The sequence below is a fragment of the Callorhinus ursinus genome, unplaced genomic scaffold (assembly GCF_003265705.2).
Source record: "Callorhinus ursinus isolate GAN/ISIS: 27379988/994484 unplaced genomic scaffold, GSC_fseal_2.0 scaffold2, whole genome shotgun sequence".
Taxonomy (NCBI): Eukaryota; Metazoa; Chordata; class Mammalia; order Carnivora; family Otariidae; genus Callorhinus; species Callorhinus ursinus.
Window position 1 is genome coordinate 95,937,611 of NW_027397064.1, and position 19,162 is coordinate 95,956,772.

Genomic DNA, 19,162 nt, shown 5'->3' on the forward strand with positions numbered 1-19,162 from the left:
TGAGCACAAAGGGGTGGAGGGACTGCCTAATCATTGCTGTTCTCCAGACTCACAAGACCCAGATAAAATTCAACGTCATCAATAAGAATTTCACAATAAGGTACAAAGAGAAAGCTAAAGAGAATCCAAGTTCAAGGAACTAGAATCCCACTGGGGGGACATTCCGCAATGTAATAAAGCTCAAGAAGGTAATCCATACCTATAAGGCAGTGGTTCTCAGCTGAGATTGATCCCTTCATCCCGTCCCCTGGGGCACCTGGAAATATTTTTAGTCATTGCAAATGGAGGTGGGGATGCTACTGGCATCCAGTGGGTAGAAGCTGTTAAACATCCCCACAAGCGATAATTACCCAGCCCAAACAGTCAATAATACCGAGGCTGAGAAACTCTGCTTAGGGGAAAAAACACAAGTTAGAGAACTGGTTAGTTTGCTGCCATTTTCTGGCTGTGTAGATTGTCATAAGTAGCTAGTTTGAGCCTCGACTTTCTAACGTATTAACCAGGGATAATACTATTTATTTCATAGGGATTGTGAGGATTAATGAAATAAAATCTGTGTAAGGACCTACCACAGTGCCTGGCAAATAAATGTCAGGTAGAAAATATTAATTGCTTATGCATTTCCCAATTCTCCTATCGACTTTTATCCATTTCTCACATTGGCTCTTCTGGATTAACTCCTTTGGTTGTCATTTATTTCCCAATAATTGGGAAATAGCCACAAGAATCTGGGTTTGGGAGGACAGGGAACAGAGCTTAAGTACCACCAAGATGAGTTTGATGACCTTAGGCAAAGCAACTTACTCTCTGTTTTAGGGTTTTTTGGGGTTTTTTTTTTAAGATGTTATTTATTTATTTATTTTTTAAAGATTTTATTTATTTATTTGAGAGAGAGAATGAGAGAGAGAGAGAGCACAAGAGGGGGTCAGGTCAGAGGGAGAAGCAGACTCCCTGCTGAGCGGGGAGCCCGATGTGGGACTCGATCCCGGGACTCCGGGATCACGACCCAAGCCGAAGGCAGTCGCTTAACCAACTGAGCCACCCAGGCACCCAAGATGTTATTTATTTTTTTGACAGAGAGAGAGCACAAGCAGGGGGACTGGGCAGTAGAGGGAGAGGCAGAGGGAGAAACAGACTCCCCACTGAGCAGGGAGCCCTACGTGGGGCTTGATTCCAGAACCCTGGGATCATGATCTGAGCCGAAAGCAGACACTGACTGAGCCACCCAGGTGCCCTGTTTTAGTTTTCTTAACTGTCAAAAGGATGAAAGACATTTTCCCTTACCTGTCTCAGGGATGAAAACAAATGACTTCATAGGGAAAGCAATGGCTTGCCCAGAAGAAGTGATCAATAAATGATTTTTGCTTCAACAACATGTGAAAGCACTTTCAGAAGGTATGAGCATTATTTAAATTGAGGGCCATAAGTGGCTATTAAAATTTATTTCACGGTAATTTATTTACCTAGTCTTTTGTTGATGTGAGTGCTCTTTAATGTTTTTAAAGTTATGTTATAAATTAAAGAACTAGCTACAAAATTTCTAAAAGTCTGTACAGATGAGTCTCAAATTAAGAGTGCAAAATTTCTTCCACATTCATATCCATTTCTACTCTGGATGATTTCTTTTCATAGTTTCTGAATTTTATTTCTTTGGGGACTGTCCTTTATATGCTTAAAATAAATATTTTGATATTTTTTCATGATTTACTAATTTTTGACAGTATTATTTGATCCCAGTCTTTGAAAAATTAATCATACAGTGACTAATCCAACTGTGTTCTTTTCTTCCTTTTCTCCTAAAATTTATTGCTTATATTATTATTTTTAAAATTTCTAAGTTTATAAATTTCACATCTGTAGTCCAATTAGTTGTGTTCCAGTTTTACTATGGGTTGATTCCAAAAATATAAGGCCAATAAAAACGTTGATTCCAAAAATACAAGGCCAATAAAAACAATCTATAGCTTTTAAATTATGTAAGTATATTAACTTATATAAATATGTAACCCAAACATTGAAATTAAAACTGTAAAGAAATGTAATCTTATGATACTGACATTTTAATGCTCAAAGGAGAATATCCTAAACATCTGCATCTAGTGACTTTTTCTTTCTTTTGAGCTTTTTACATATATATGTAAAATTTTACATATATATACATATAATATATACATATATATGCACATATATACATATATACATACATATACATATATTTACATATATACATACATATACACACATATATACATACACACACACACACACACACATATATAATTTCAGGGACCACTAATGCATAATTATCTTGTCACTTTCTTCTTGAATACTTTTTAAAAAAATCTTGCTCTGTAGTTTCCTGTTGCAGGTAAGTTTCCCCAGGTAGCAGACTCTGAGACAGAGATTTGTGTTCAGGAAATTCAATTGATTGGGTCTTCCTCCTAAGGATCAGCCTGGTGTGGAATGGAGGGGAAGGAGGATGGATTGAAAAAAGAAGCAGAGTTGAGGTAAAAGGAAAAGCTGGACTGTGAAGTAGTTATAATAAATGCCTCACGTGATCTCATGAGGATTTCTTGACCAGAGATACTCCTTCAGAACAGTCCAAAATTGGAACAAGGGAGTCGGCATTGGGTGTGGGTTACACCAAGGAGGCATGATGTTGGGACAATATCGGGATGATGGGTGGGGAGGAGCCCAGCTGCTAACTGTCAGCAGTCCAGCAGGTGGGGGAATGCATGCTCAGACCTGGAAGGGGTTGTAGCCAGGGAATGATGGAGTCATTTTCAATATGAGGTCCTTGAGCATTTGAAACACTGGATTTGTTTTTTCTTTATGCTTCACTGAGAATTTGTCTGAGTAGATTCCATTTTTCTCAAGTTGTGTCTTTATTATCTGCTTAGCAGTAGTGTTCTTTTTTAAGATTTTATTTATTTGAAAGAGAGCACTAGCGGGGGGGGCAGCTCTAGTTGGGGGAGAGCAGACTCCCTGCTGAGCAGGGAGCCTGATGCAGGGCTTGATCCCAGGACCCTGGGATCATGACCAGAGCCACCCAAGCATCCCAGCAGTAGTGTTCTTATGAGAAGTCAATCTGCCAACAGATTCTTGCGGTGTGTTGTAGCTCTTTTTTCTATGGAAGGTCATGGAATTTCTCTTTATCCTATGAAGGTGTGTAAATCACAAGGTATGGTTCTTTTTCATTCTAATCAGCATTTCTATGTGTCCTATAATATGAAGATTTATCTTTCTTTACCTAAGACAATCTTTATTTTATTATTTATTCCATTCTTTCTTGCCATTCATCATCTCAGCTCTTTTCATCTAGGACTTCTCCTATTTGATGAGATCTAGAGTCTTGGGTCTTTCCTCCTTGGGAAGAATCTCTCTTTTTATTATCCTTCTCTTTATCTTTTGCTCTTTTTGTCTTCTGGGGTGTTTTGTCAATTTTTCTCTTTCAGATCAACAGCTAGATCCTTAGCTTTGTTCATCTTACTTTTCATTCTATATGCTGACTTTAAAAATTGCTTAGGTACTTTTAATACTCTTTTTTTCTTTGACATCTGTCTCTTTTATAAATGCTATAAATGTTAATTTTCCTCTGAATACACTAAATCTATCTTGTAGATGCTTTTCTCTTCTCTGTATTATTTCTGTTTCTGCCTAGTCAGCTGTATGTTTCCCCACCCTGGTATTTTCTTTAATATTTTGTTCACATTTGGTGATTCATGATTCATTATTTCATGACGAAAAACAACTAGTTTGATTACTATAGGTTGTTTTCATAGGTTACTTTACAGATGGATATAAATCTTTTTCCCTAAGTGACTATTAAATATGCCTGGGGAGTGTGTATGTGTGTATCACTATGGGCTAGGTTTTATTTATATATATATATATATATATATATATATATATATACACACACACACACACACAACCATATATCATGACATATCATGAGATATCATATCATATATATTATGTATATATATTTATATGTGTGATATATTTGTATATCATATTTAATATTTACTTATATATTTCTATATTAAATATATATGATAGTTTGTGTGTTATATATTTTATATATGCTATATTTTCTGTTTTATAGTTTTTACATGTTATGTTATATATGATTTATATATTTGTATATATACAAATACATACATATTTGTATTTATATTTATACACACACATACATACTATAAGTGTGTGTGTGTGTTTAATCTAAATGTCCTAAATGGTTCTTCTGTTCCCAGATGTCTCCTCTACTAGCCTCAAATTCTCATTATTTTCAGTATTTTCATAAGGTATATTTTTGGTCATGTTTTCTGCTCTTTTCTTCCCACAACCATCCTAGCTTTACTTCTCATCTCCAATCCCACACCATGGCCCAAGAAGACATTTCTGATCTGATTAGTCAGCAATCAAACAATAATGAAGACATTCTCACTAATGTTGAGTGTGCATTAAATCATACACATCCATCTTCTCTACTCTACTCTTTTTCCATCTCTGTTCTATCTTCCTGGATGCTTATTATGTAGGTGGAAGAGCTCACCAAGGACTAGTTTTCTAGAATTAGCCGTCATAAACTTCTTCTTGTCTCTACTTTTTTTATTTACGTGACCAGTCTGAGGGTGGTAAGTTCTGAATGTAAAGATTTTTGGGCAACATATAAGGTCCCCTATAAGCTACGAGAAACTAGAATTTACCAGAGCTGTGTATAATGCACCAGGCTTTTGTACAGCACATAATAATGTGTTTTGGCTCCTATTCATGATTATTCCTTTTGTGTTTTGCCCTTCTAAAAACACAGACAAAAGAAAGTATGATGGGCAGGCATTTGATTTAATGAATACCTCACCCTAATTCCTAATAGTATCCATTCATTTGTTTTCTTAAGTCTACATGAATCCATTTAAAATTATAAATATTTGTTAAGAATATACCTATTTATGGGGTGATTGGGTGGCTCGGTTGGTTGAGTATCCGACTCTTGATTTAGGCTCAGGACATGATCTTGGGGTTGTGAGACAGAACCCTGAGTTGGGCTCCATGCTGTATGTGGAGCCTGCTTGGGATTCTCTCTCTCTCTCTCTCTCTCTTTCCCTCTTCTTCTGCTCCTCCCCTCTAAAATAAATAAATAAATAATAAGCCCATTTATCAATTAGCTTCCACCAACATTTTTCCTTAAAGACTTATATTTACAGTTTAGATCTTCTTTATGTGCCACCAACCACCACACCCACTTTACTCCCCAACCCACTCGGGTTACTGCATTTTAATTTTAACTCCACTTATTTCATTTCTACTAGGAGAAAATAAAAACACCTTTCAGTACAAATGAGCATTTTTTTATACTGATAACACTGAAGAAATTCTAATTTAAATAAATTTCCTTCCTATCATTTCTGCATTTTATCTAATATTAATAAAAAATTACTTTTGGCAGGCTTCTGTCTTGATGAGGGCATACCAGTGTGTTTCTACTTTAGATTTAGAAATGTAGCATTAACACATTGGCATAGATTAATTCCTTGATTTAACTAGAAAGCTCAAACAAGGGAGGTGGGACATCAATGGTTTGTTAAGAATAAAGAGGATCCAAAACTAACCATCACCTGCAAAGGGTAGTCCTTATTAATGTACCACTTTGAGAAGAGGTGAGTAGCTATAGTGTACTACATAAGCAGGTGTACTTGCCTATGTGTACGGCTGTGGGCATGCATTGAGGAGGTGGGATGGGGGATTGGCAGGAGATGTTATAGAAAACTATTCCTTCTTCATAGTTTTGCTAAGAGCTTTTATTGTTCCCCAACATCACTGTGTCCAGAGGTAGTGGGACTGTAGAGCATTATTTGAATAAATGACAGACATGTGAGAAAAGAAGGGTGAATGGCCTGAAGGCAGAAAAGTGTGAACAGGCTTGCTGGGCTTCAAAGTCTGTCACTCTGTTGCTGAGGCAACCATTGCTAGCATAAAAATAAGATCCATTGTTACCTTTATGGTTGTGTTGAGTTGTTGGAGGAAAAATAGAAAAGAATTTGGATCATCCATTCTCAGGAGACCCATTTGAATCATTGAAGCTTAATGTCATTTGTCTGTATCTCTTTCAACTACGCATTCCACATACCAATTTGCTTAAATGGTGGATGCACATGCCAAATCTAATTATCCCTTATCTCACAAAGTCATTAATCATTCCTATCCATTATTCATTGACTACCAATAGCTACTCCAATCTTTAGTACATGAAACTTCAATATGCATTAGAATACCGTGTTTATGAGTGGCATTTATTTCTGAAATGTACTGCATGGTATTACTTAGTTAGATGAAGTATTCTTGGCATGAAAACCAGTGGTGTGTTTTATGTTGCTCTCCTCATAATCTATAAAAATAATAAAATAAAAACAATATGCTAGAGACAATTGTGAAGCTGCTGATAATTATTCATTGTGATGCTAATTAGCACAGTGGAGTGGAAATGTTGTGCAGCCTAAACAGTATCCAAGAATCTCAAAGCACACTGAAGAGAAATTATAAGTTATCACAAGCATCAGTGGGGAATGGTGTGAGGGGAATATATGTCTAGTTGAAAGAAAAAAAAATACTGTGAAACGGGGATAACTACAGCATTCTCTTAACTGTTTAGCATTATCAACTGCTGCATTCTACACAATTCATGCTGTCCCATATATATTTTGACTTTTTGTTTCCCCGTAAAATGTTGAGTGGTACTGAGATACGTGTAAACAAGGAACTTGTTCAAACCCCTTTTAGTTTCAGACCCTCAGTCTATTGCATAGCAGAGATTTGAACTCGGATCTCATGACTGCAACCTAGGGCTTTCCTCCATGGCTACCAAAGGATATAACAAAATTTTTTTCAGTGCCTCCTACACAACCAGCTATGTAACACAGCACTGTTACATATTATTTTCACTATTGAAAAGACTACCTATGTTAATATCTATATTTACATCTTTAACATCTATATTTACATCTATAACATCTATCAATTGATTGATGAAGAGTAAAGAGATGTCAGGGTTAAGTATCTTGTCCAAGTTTCCTATACCAAATGGGTCTGCCAAGATTTGAATCCTGACCTGTCAGATTTAAACTATAATCTGCATATTTCCAAATGCTCTACCTTTTGTTGATTTCATATAATGCCAGACCAGTAAGAACTTACTCTGTCTTTATAATACAAACTAATGTTTGATTTCAAATATTCTGTAGAGAACACTTAATCCAATTCCCTCATTTTAATGCTGAGAAAGTGGAGGTCTAGAGAAGGTTACTGCTTTTGCATATGTATATATATATAAAATTATTGTTAAAGTTGAGTTTAAACAGATTCCCTAGCTTTTAATCTTGTTGATACACCCCCCACAACACCACAATTTACTCTTGAGCCACTCATAATTGGAATATCATACCATCCTTTTCTTTCATTTCCTCTCTTTCTAGCTAAAATCTGTATGTATTGTAATATTGAGCTTAAAACCTTTATTTTCCATAAATCTTTACCAAATTTCCAAAGCACAAAACTTCTCTTTTCTTGCAACTCGTAGAATGTATACATGGCACAATGAATCTGTTCTTACTTGCTGTATCTTTTTATTTATCCCTCCTTGTAATCACTCATGTGTAAAAATCACCTTTTTAAAATATGTTCAGATCTTGTCCCACCAGCTAGACCGAAAGTTCTGTGAGAAAAACCTGTACACTTCCTTGTAGCTCCTCACTCTCCCCAGTCTATTCACTTTGCCATGGTAGGCACTCAGTCAATATACGGTGATTGCTTGATTAATTTTGGTCATGACAGCAAATTGTTTGGTTTATTTACAGGTTACATCAAGTCAAATAATATGAAGTTTTATTATTAAAAAGAAACAAAAGAGAATTACAGAGGCTGGAAATTCACTGCCTGCTTTCACACAGGTGGAAAATCAAAATAGCAATTTTAGTAGCCAGCTTTTTCTTTTGTGTGCCTATGAGCTCCATGTTTGGATGTAAATTGCCTGAAAATAATTGTTAGTATTTATATTTCAAAGTATATTCAAATATATTTCACATATATTTTTCATACTTTTGGAACACTGACTTGTGCACAGTTTCCTGAAGAGATTTTGTAAGCTCAACATATGATGAAAAGGAAAATGATGAGGACTGGGCTGATCTTGTTAAAAATTTTGTGAGGTATGAAAATAAATAGGTACAATTACACAGGGGAGCTTAAGAGAGGGGGAAAAGAATGGTCTCTTTCTCTTTTGGTATATATATATCTCAATTACTTTTAGAGTAACCATGTTGTGGGGAGGGTGGAAGAACATGGAGGAGAAAGAAAAAAACTGAAATATTAAATAAAACTAGATTCCCAAATGCAAGGATCCCCTAGGGTGGCTTTTCAGGAATGATTTTATGTGACAGTAACTTTTGTCTTAGCAAAGCCTTCTTCATCTAAACCCACCCCTTCTCTGGGATCTAAACCCATCCAGCCAGTTGTTCAACCCCAAACCTAGATGTTACCTTTTGTCCCTTTCTTTTTCTCGCCTACTACATCCAACTGACCACCAATTTCTGTTCATTCTATCTCCCAAATACCTCTTAGGTCTTTCTACTTCTCTCTAGTCTATTACTATCACAATAGTCTGAACCAACACCATCTCCTACCTAAACTATTTACTCCTTCAAACTAATTTCCATCTCTTTCTACCATCAAATAAGTAGAGAGGTTAAGATTGCTATAGCTCCAAGGAAACTTGCTTGATTAACCCCTACATACCTCTCCAGCCACATCTTTGCCATTCATGTGTTCATTGTTTGATCTCTGAAGAACTGGTTAAATTCAAATTTCTTAGACATATAGGACTCATTTTGGTCTAAGACTTCACATGAGCAGCTTCCTTCCACCTTCCTTGGGATGGACCATCTCACATCTTTCCTTAATTCCTGATGTTATTTCAGAACCCATCTTAAAGAGCACTTCCTTGGGGGCATTTGTTATGTGGCATTATTGTTTGACTATTCAAGACTAGATCAAATCCCCTTTTATGTACAATTTCATAATACCTAGAATTATAACTAATTACTTACTTATGTAATTATGTTTTTGTTCCTTTCTATCATGTAAATCTTATTACATTAAGTTTGTAGTGATAAATGGGCAATGTCTGTTTGTTAATTATTCCATCACTAGTGTCTAAAACAGTACCTGACATCTAGATGTTGTTTAATAAATTCTTATTAAATCAATCAATCAACCAATGGATTAGAAAAATAACTATAGAGTTACTCTGAGTCTGTTCTTTGACTTACTAGGGGCTTCATCCTCTATCTACTTACCAGGGAGAGAACCAGGGACACCTTAGAGATAATCCATCCTTATTGCCCATTTTAGATAAACTCACCAAGTCCATGCAGTAATATAAAAAGGCTCTCTCCACTTACCTTCTGTCAAAAGTTCAACTACTTTCCTATTCACTGTCACTGCAGAAGGAATCCCAAACATTAACATGGACATTAGTGAAGATTATTTAGCCAATTTATAAAGTTGTACATTTCTAAAAATGTTAATCTCAGGGTCCAAAATTCAAGTGGTAGGAGTAATAATATCAGTAGTACTAGGATGAAAAAAATCTTGGGACCATAAACAAGTGTTTCTCCTCCCTCATTGATTAAAATCATCTCTGGGCATGCATATAAATCATGATAGGTACCATTAAAGGATTTTTCAAACTAATTCCAAATAGGAAAAGGCAAAATAAAGACTAGAAACTTGGATCTTGGCAGGCACCTTAAAACTTAATCTTTTTTTTTTTTTTCCCAATGTGGAAAAAAAATGACACTTCTAATTTGAGGAAAACCAAACACATACAACACAAACTTGGGAATCAGAAAAATTGGAAGTTCACATAAAATTTTAAAAATTACTTCATTTCTTTAAATAATGAGCCATTTCAGATCAGTAGTTTGATTTCAAAAATATTTCAGTTAGATTTTTAAGAAGCCATATTATTAGGCTAAGTAAAAGTTACCTGTTTCCTGCTTGGAATTGTATCTATATTTTCATAATAGACCAAATACAATGTTTTGTTGAAACAACTTCATTTGTTGGATATTTCTATTCATAACATTTTGTTGTAGTTTACACCACCTTTGCTATTGATTCAAATTAGATAATGCGTCATTCATTTCAGGTTATTTTGTGTTTTCTGTGCTTAGGTAATCTTGATTGACTATGAAAGCTCTTTTTATCAACCTGTAGTAGTTGAAGCATATTTATTTAAAAATAATACTAATGATATAAGTAGATAAAAGTATAGTACCACATGGCTAGGATTTTTCAGGTAGGAGAAAAGTTTATGATTAAAGTGGAGAAGATAAGGTAAATAAATATATAAAAACCGGTTGTTTTTTTAAAGTTCAAGTGTTCTTTCTGTTCTTGTTGTTCTTGTTCAGATGATCTCTCTCTTGTTCCTTTTTGTGTGTCACAGACATTTATATTCCTCTTTTCCTAAGCTAACCTTTCCCTGATTACAGACATTGTGCTAATTACTCACTGTGATTCCAAGGTTCGACACAGCTGGCTTTGTTCCCCCTTCTGCAAAGGCACAGAGCGGCATCAATATTCAGTAGGGAGTTCTTGAAAATAACCTAAATGACATTTGGGAATAGATCTTCCTCCAGTGGGTAAATACCTATTCAAATCAACAAAATATACATTCAGTAAGCATTTTTTTGAAATGCTACAGACTTTCCAAATGAGTCTTTTTACAATGAAAGATTCATAATATGCTAATACAAATGTAAATATTATATCAGGTCACATCTAAGGATAGAAAAGTCTCGTAAGTAGAAATGTCCATTACCCATTCAAGATTTTCTGCCAGAGAGGATGTGTAGTATCATTTCCTAACTGTAGAGAACCAGGAGGTTTTGTTGCTATTGTTTTGTTTTGTTTTGTTTTGTGGGTATATATAAGCACAAGGCACCAACTATAGAGTCCAGAATGTGTTTTTTTTCACTCTTGAATTCTGACTCTCTTGTTAATATGATTAATTCCTATTTTCAAAAAGTCAGAAATTAATGTATAAGTACCAGATTTCTGTCTTCTTTTGAAATCTATGAGCATCTGCCAACTTTGGTCCCCATTCCTGGTTGACAGCAGTAGGTGCTGCCAAGTGGCTGCACCCTCAGTCAGCACCCTTCCCCCTCTGTCAGACTCCCATGCACTAAGGCTTAGAGTCAGGTACCATTTATCTATTGTTTTTCTAAGGTTAGAGTTGACAAAATAAAAATTTTTTTTATACCTGTATTCCCATCAAGTGTGGTAACATTAAAAATGGACCCAGATATGGCTATATGTTTGAAATAAAACATAGTGCAAGGGTGTAGTGCGAGGAAATTGTATATTTCCTTGTGGAAGGCAAAGAACATTCCATGTATTTAATTTGTGTTGTGTCTGTGTGAAAGACTGCTTCTTCAACACCTCACCCACTCTAGCCTGCTACACACATTTATATTAACTTACTTACCTCTTAGGAATTTAGGTTATAGCCACCATGATATGGAGTGAGCTGACTTTTCTAAAATGAGTGTGTGAACGCCTGTATGCTTAGGAAAAATTGGCATAGGATACTCCCAATGTCAATTGCATTATCTGGTCATTGCATTCATGAGTGGTTTTAACTTTCTTTTGTTTACTTTTTTTCATGTTATAAAATTTTCTCCATGTGCTTGTGCTATTTTTAAAAACAGAAGCAACAGTGAAATTTTTTAAAAAATGAAAGAAATATTTTGGTCAGAATGCTAAAGACATATTCCCTATTTGTTCCCCTCTGGATGCAATTAATGCATAGTTCAATCTTCATAGAACCTAACCCAAAATGCAAGGGTCTTTATAATCAGCCTTGCCAAATTGATTTTCACTCAATCAGAATTCTCCTCTTCAGGCATATTGATTCTCTCATTGTGGTTTAAACACACCTGAACCCTGAACTGTTTCCTCCTCTACATTTTTATTTATTCTGTTAACCCTCTCAACTTCCATCCAAACCCAGAATATCTTATTTTGTCAATGCTCAAACTACTCACATCATTCAATGTCAGTTCCAACTCCTTATTAATGTGATCCCCAGATTTCTGAAATGATCCCTAGCCTCCCTAATAGCAACTGCACTAAACTGACTATAGCAAACACTTTAATCTTTACAATATTCCCTTTTGTCCTCTGAGGAATACTAAGCCCTTGAATTAGTAATAGTTTTTATGATATAAGATAGTCGGATGGTTTAAAAAAAAAAACCTTTAAAAACTTTAGAACAGATTTATTTACCGCAGTAATTCCCGGAACCATCACAATTTGCATGCTGTACTATTCCTCTGTGGAAGAGAAGTTTTCATTTACAGTATTTTACAAACTCTTATCATCATCAAACTCTCTTTCAGTCCATATTTCTAGTAGAATTGTATGGAATACTACTCTGCAAAGGACTCCATGGGCAATACTACTTCATAATGTAGTTTTATGATTAACCCTTTCTTCTAAAGCAGCTAGCAAGTTTCTAAAGACACTGAACTTGCTCTTGCCAATCTAGTTATGAGCATATGGTATGTGATGGAGGTAAGAATGGCACAAAAAATGTGTTATCCATCGGCTAACCTGATGGAACGGTAGCAAGGGGTGGGGGGCTGATTCAGTAAACAGGAGGAAATGTCTAAAAGAGCATTAGGTAATTTCTGAACATCTAACATTGTTTCTCTCTCCATGACACTTGTTCCTTGTCATATCTCTTCTGTCTCAACCAAATGGTTTCAGACTCAGGCTTCATGTAGCTCTCCACTGTGAAAGAGGCTTAAAGAGATAGGGTCACTTAGATTCAAGGCGAAGCCTCATTTTTCCCTCTACTATTTTCAAATTGATGGAAACTTTACATCTGTCATATCTTCTTTTAAAGATGAATGTAGGGAAGATGGATGATAACCACTCAGTATGTATTCAACTTCCAAATGAATGGCCAGTTGAAAACCCTTCATGATGTCTCCATCTAAAAAAATTAATCCAAAGAAATATTTGAGCTGTCTAGCTACCATCCCTAACAAGTGTTGACCATTGTTTATTTCTGAAATAATTATGTATCTATATATTAATTACTAGCATTTTTTTTCTGTTTTCTTGTACGTATTAAGATATCCTTAAACTCTCAGAGACTGTACCTAATGTGCCTTGTTTTATGCTCTGCAAAGGAGAAGCAGATACAGGTTAAAAAAGACTTTGGTACATTCTTAATGAATACACGAACTACTTGTAGAATGCATTCTTGTTGGGCCACTTTGCCATGTTTTCCGACTCGTCAAACTAGGTCCTTACTTTGCATTTATGTTGATTACGTTCAAAACCCATGTGCCTCACTCATGCAGTTTCCTCTATGTCCTTATCTCTCAAAGGGTGATCAGAGAACCAGTAGCATGGGCATCACCGGAAGGCTTGTTTGAAATACAGAATCATAGGTCCAACCCCAGACACAGTGAATCAGAATATGCATTTAAGCAAAATCCCTCAGTAATTCTTATGCTCATTAAAGTTTGAGAAGGTTTGCTCTATTTCTCTTCTGAATTTCCACTGTGGCCTCATGCACATGGCTTACTGTGTTGTTCCCTTCTCAACTGTCCCTGTTATCCAGGGAGATTTCTTCAGCTTTTCTCTCTTCTCCTTTCAGTGATTCAGCTTCCTTGGAACACTCCAAACCACCACCACCATTTATCTTGTGTCCATTCAAAGCCCTTCTATCCATATATTTTCCACTACCATTCAAAAAAAAAAAATTCTTTGCACCTGCCTTTCCTATAGTTTGCTAGCTCAGATAGAATTCCCTTCTCCTTCAAGATACTCTGAAGAGTAGCCTACTCCACTTTCTAGGCATTCTTGGGCTCATTGTCTGTCTTTCTGCTCTATTACTCTCCTGAAACTTCTTAAAGTCACAATTACTTAAAATTGCTGAATACATTGAGCATTTTCCAAACTTCAGTTGATGCCTTACTCCTTAAACCTCTCTTTTCCCTCAGGTTCTGTGGCCTAATCCTGTTCTGATTCTACAAAGACTCAGATCTTTCATTTTCATTTCCCTGCCTCTGCTTTTTTATTAAGTATATTGTCTCCCAGCCACCCATCCTCACTCTCTACTTTTATCTCTCTACACATTTTCTGTAAGTAATGTTACCTACTCTCAAGATTTCAACTACTAAGTTCAGTTCTACTGGTTCCTTTGATGTATGGCTGTACCTTCTCTTCTGAGCTCCAGCCTCATGTTTCTCTTTCCATGTTAGACGCTTCTCCTTCTCAGCATGCCCCCAACTGAACTTACTTGCTCTTCCCTCATTCTACTCTATATTCCTTAGCTGGGCTGGTAGAATTGAAATGCCTTTCTCAATTCCTCCTTCCCTTTACCCTCCATATCCAGCTATCTCTGAGTTCTGCCAATTCCACTGTCTTAATAACTCTCATTTCTATCATACTGTTAACTGACTTAGTTCAGCATTTCTTCATGATTTCTTACTTGCACTGTAATAACTGTCCCCTCCTAGATTTTCTTGTTCTTCACCTGCAGGGCTCTTTCTAATTAATCTTTCGCACTCCCTCCAGAGTGAAGAAGCTTCCTTCCTCAAACTGTAGTCACCTCAATGGTTTCTCCCTGCAGGTCCACAAAAAGCAAGGAAGGTCTCCTGAGGTTGCAACAATGTGAAAGAGACAGGAAGCTAAATAATCCAAATGAGATGTGGTTCCTCAGGCAACATTTCCTTCTAACAACTATGTATAAATGAAAATAAAGCAATAGTTCAAATTGACTCTGGGTCAAAAACATGACTGCAAATTGTTCTTAAAATTTTCTGTGTTAGCTGTTAGCTAGTAATGCTTGAACTCCACAACTTGCCCATCTAATTTAGGTGTGGTTTATTCATATCTGTGCAACATCTTCCGCCTTTACATCTTTGACTCATACCTGAAAACTTTGCTCAGGGATAACCCTCTCTCATTCCTGAATTCTCCAGTCCCAATTTACTTTTTTTTTTTTTTTTTCCCCAAACCTACTTCTTCTGAAAGGGAGTCGGGAGACCATCTTATAGTTAGAATTCATGGGCTACGTTGGGGAAAAGGGAATTATTCCAGGAGTTTGTGAGGAATTCCAAAATCCAGACAGAGAAGAAATCTCAAAAATCACCATTTGATAAGCCAAAGGCAGGGAGCAGGACCACTAAAAAGGCCTTTCATAATGTCAGCACCAAAGCTAAGGCCCATGAAACCAGAAATCCAAGATCCTGCTAGACAAGAGCATGTACGGAGAGAAAAGTGGCAATCATTTATATTTACAGTGGAACATTGCCAAACTCACTGCCTAGGGCTGGCATTCATGGTCAAGCTTGTGGTGGGCTCAGAGGTGAGCCTGCAATGTTTATAGGACCTGGATTGGACAGGCACCATCCCCTAAACCTTTGGTATATGGAGCAAATGCTTTTTATTACCATTGTATGCTTTATTCTGGATTAGAAATGTGACTATTGGAGAAAGCCCAAACTAAATAAGGATGCGGAAGGGTTCTTTAGGTTAGTAATAAGGGTGACAGCAACTCCTGGCAGAAAGAAGCCTGGCAGCTCCCTCAGGTGAGAAAGGGTCTTATTCAAATCAGTCTTCCCAGGGCCTTTCACACCAGTAGGCCCTCTTAAGTTCATTAATATGCAAGTGTATCATTTGTAATGACCTATGTGGTGGTAATTAGCAAGAAACAAACACAGCATAAATACAGAAACCAACACAAATGACCATACAGCTGAAACAAATAGACCAAAGATGAAACTTGTACAGATTTGTCTATAATGACTGTTGTGGTGTTCCTTTGGTTAGCAGGGCTTCCATGGGTCAAAAATATTGCTTCACTGGATGCCATTTGGTAAATGGGAAAATTTCTAAATGTAACTATAAACTATAGGACTAAGAGAAAAATCAGTTTGCAAACTTGAAATTTCATTACCTGACTACTTGAACTGTTAGAAACATTCCATTTAATCAGATATTTTTATTTTTATTTTTTAAGATTTTATTATTTATTTATTTACTTATTTGTCAGAGAGAGAGAGAGAGAGAGAGAGAGAGAGAGAGAAAGAGCACAAGCAGGGGGAGTGGCAGGCAGAGGGAGAAGCAGGCTCCCTGCTGAGCAAGAAGTCTGATGCGTGACTCGATCCTAGGACTCCGGGATCATGACTTGAGCTAAGGCAGACACTTAACTGACTGAGCCACCCAGGCATCCCTCGGATATTTTTAATATACATTCATTAAATGCTTCTATGTGGACAGCTTTTGAAACATGTTCAAACTGCTACCAGAGTCAGAAGAGCTAAGAGCGTTATTAAAGAATCCCAGTATCATGTGTACAAAAGTAAATGTACGGTGCATGCTTCCTTTGAATTCCAATACAGAAACTAATGTACAATCCATTAATCCTTTATTTCCTTTCCTCAATAACACAAAATATAACTTCACACATTAAAAATGGTATTAATGGGTAATCCCTAAAAGTACAGACTGAGCAGGAACATTTCTCTTTAGGAACTTAAAGATCAAGGAACTGAGGGGCACCTGAGTGGCTTAACAGATTAAGGACTGACTCTTAGTTTCAGCTTAGGTCATGATCTCGGGGTCTGGGATGAAGCCCCATGTGGGGCTCAGCACTCAGTGTGGAATCTGCTTGTCCCTCTCCCTCTCCCTCTGCTTCTGCCCCACCCCCTGCTCCTGTGTGCACTCTAAAATAAATAATATAAATAAATAATCTAAAAAAAAAAAAATTGGGCACCTGGGTGGCTCAGTTGGTTAAGCGACTGCCTTCAGCTCAGGTCATGATCCTGGAGTCCCGGGATCGAGTCCCGCATAGGGCTCACTGCTCAGCAGGGAGTCTGCTTCTCCCTCCGACCCTCTTCCTCTCGTGCTCTCATTCTCTCTCTCTCAAATAAATAAATAAAATCTTTAAAAATAAATAAATAAATAAATAAATAAAAGTAAAAAAATCAAGGAACTGAACTGAGAACTTATTACATTCTAAGATCTGTTACTCATGAGCATTTAGATAGGTTTTCTTATTTGATCTTTATAAAAACTCTGTAAGTAGGTGTTATCAATACATAAAAATTAGGAAAAATAAGTGAAAATAACAACTGAGTACTTACTTAACGCCGAGGACTTTATTAAGCATGTAGGCTATCCATTATCGAAACCTCATTTTGCAGATGAGGCATGCCGCTCAGAAATCACAGGTGACTTGCTTCTAGAAAGACCACCTTTAAGTGGTAAAAGGGAATGTGAAGTTTTCCTACTTGCCTTCAAGGCCCGAGCTGCTCTCCTTATAAGCACCTGCAATCTTTAAGACAGGTGAAGATCATTTTGGAGACAAGCGAACCAAGCCACTTACCTGTCTGCTTTTTAATCAGGTCTCTCTGCAAAGCTGTCTTCCAGATATTTTGTATCTGCCCCGCCAATGCCTAGCACTGTGTTCTACCATACTCAATAAACACTGGCCCAACTGATGGAGGGTCGTTAGTGTGCTATTAAGGGACACTTGTCACACTCCAGGAACTGTTTTGGCCCCATGTTAATAAACAACTGATTATGATGAACCTTTTAAAGGAAATTAAATTATGCTTCTCTGAAAACATGTTTTGTAAAAATGAGAAATTTATTATTATTTGGGTTTTTTTGAGGGTATCGATCTTAAATACAGTTAAATAGCTAGATCAGGAAGAGGGTTAGCAAAACATTCCTTTGTGAGACATGATAAAGAATAATAATTATTTGATATATAGATTTAGGTGCAAATTCACAGATTCTTATAAAGAAATGACCAATTGTCCTATACTTGAGTATCCAATCAAATATCTCTTAATAGATAATTTCATATATATGCAACTCATCAGTATAACCCCAAATAAGTATAACAATTTGAACTCTATCTACACATGAGCAAGGGAGATGAAATTTGTTGTGTCTGCTCTGCATTAGGCAGCTAGCTAGGTACACATAGACTGCGAATGTTGATATTCAACAATCATATGAAATATGTATTCCTATAATCTTAATTAGATGTGGAAACTGAGTCTGGGAGAATTTAAGTTAGTTGCCCAACTCACACACCTTAGGCCAGAATTTAAACCTGCCTATCTGATTCCTAAGTCTTTGTCTATTTTGCTTACAGGATGCTAACGCCAACGACTCGAAATACAAGGAAGACACAGTGATGCAAATACAGCCTTCATCCAAAAGAATCAGAGTAATAGTGTAATGGATAATAAAATATTTATAATATCTACAGGGTCAAGGATAAGTGTGTTTTTGGAAAAAAAAAAAAGACTGGAAGGAAACACACCACAATGTGAACAGTGGTTTCATTGCATTACATTTTGTTATTTTAGTAATGGAAAAATTTTAACTCATAATAAAGCAGGATGAGTGCATTTTAGGACAACGCTCTACATTAAATTATAGAAGAATTCTGGGAGAGGAGCCTTGTGAGGCATCATTTAGCTTGGACAGAGGGAGGGAAACTTCCACACTGCTGCTCTGACTAAACACGAACTATGGCAGTTAGCACTGACTTGTGAAATTTCACTTTCATTTCAAACCCAGGATAGGAACAGTAGTCGTGGCTGGGTGAGGATGCTGAAGATGAGAACGGCGGTGAAGACTTATTTATTTATTTATTTATTTATTTATTTATTATTTATTTATTTATTTAAGTGAACTTTTTTTCTTTCAAGATTTTATTTATTTATTTGACAGAGAGAGAGACAGCTAGAGCAGGAACACAAGCAGGGGAGAGGGTCAGAGGGAGAAGCAGGCTTCCCGCCGAATATTTCCTGGAACAGTCAGGTACTAAACTGATCGGGCAGGCAGTATGCCAGATGTTGGAGATAGAAAGGTGGACAGTCAATAGGGAAGTCCATCATCTTGGGGGACGGGTAGCCCTACTCCTATAAGGTCCTACTCCTTTACAGCTCCCCAGAGATGGGGCACTCAGGCTGTATCTCACTGTATTTGTGTGCCTTCTCCCTGAAATTCTGATGATGAGGCACAATCCAGAGACTGCTAAGAGGAGAGTAGAATGGTAATG

At 36.6% G+C, this 19,162-nt stretch overlaps 1 long non-coding RNA gene across 1 annotated transcript; it reads left to right on the forward strand.

The window, feature by feature from the left end:
• The first annotated feature begins 203 nt into the window (after window positions 1–203).
• Window positions 204–18,361, forward strand: LOC141374876 (uncharacterized). Its single transcript, XR_012382044.1, has 3 exons — window positions 204–287; window positions 1,294–1,395; window positions 18,248–18,361. It is a non-coding gene; the product is annotated as an uncharacterized lncRNA (long non-coding RNA).
• Window positions 18,362–19,162: the final 801 nt, after the last annotated feature.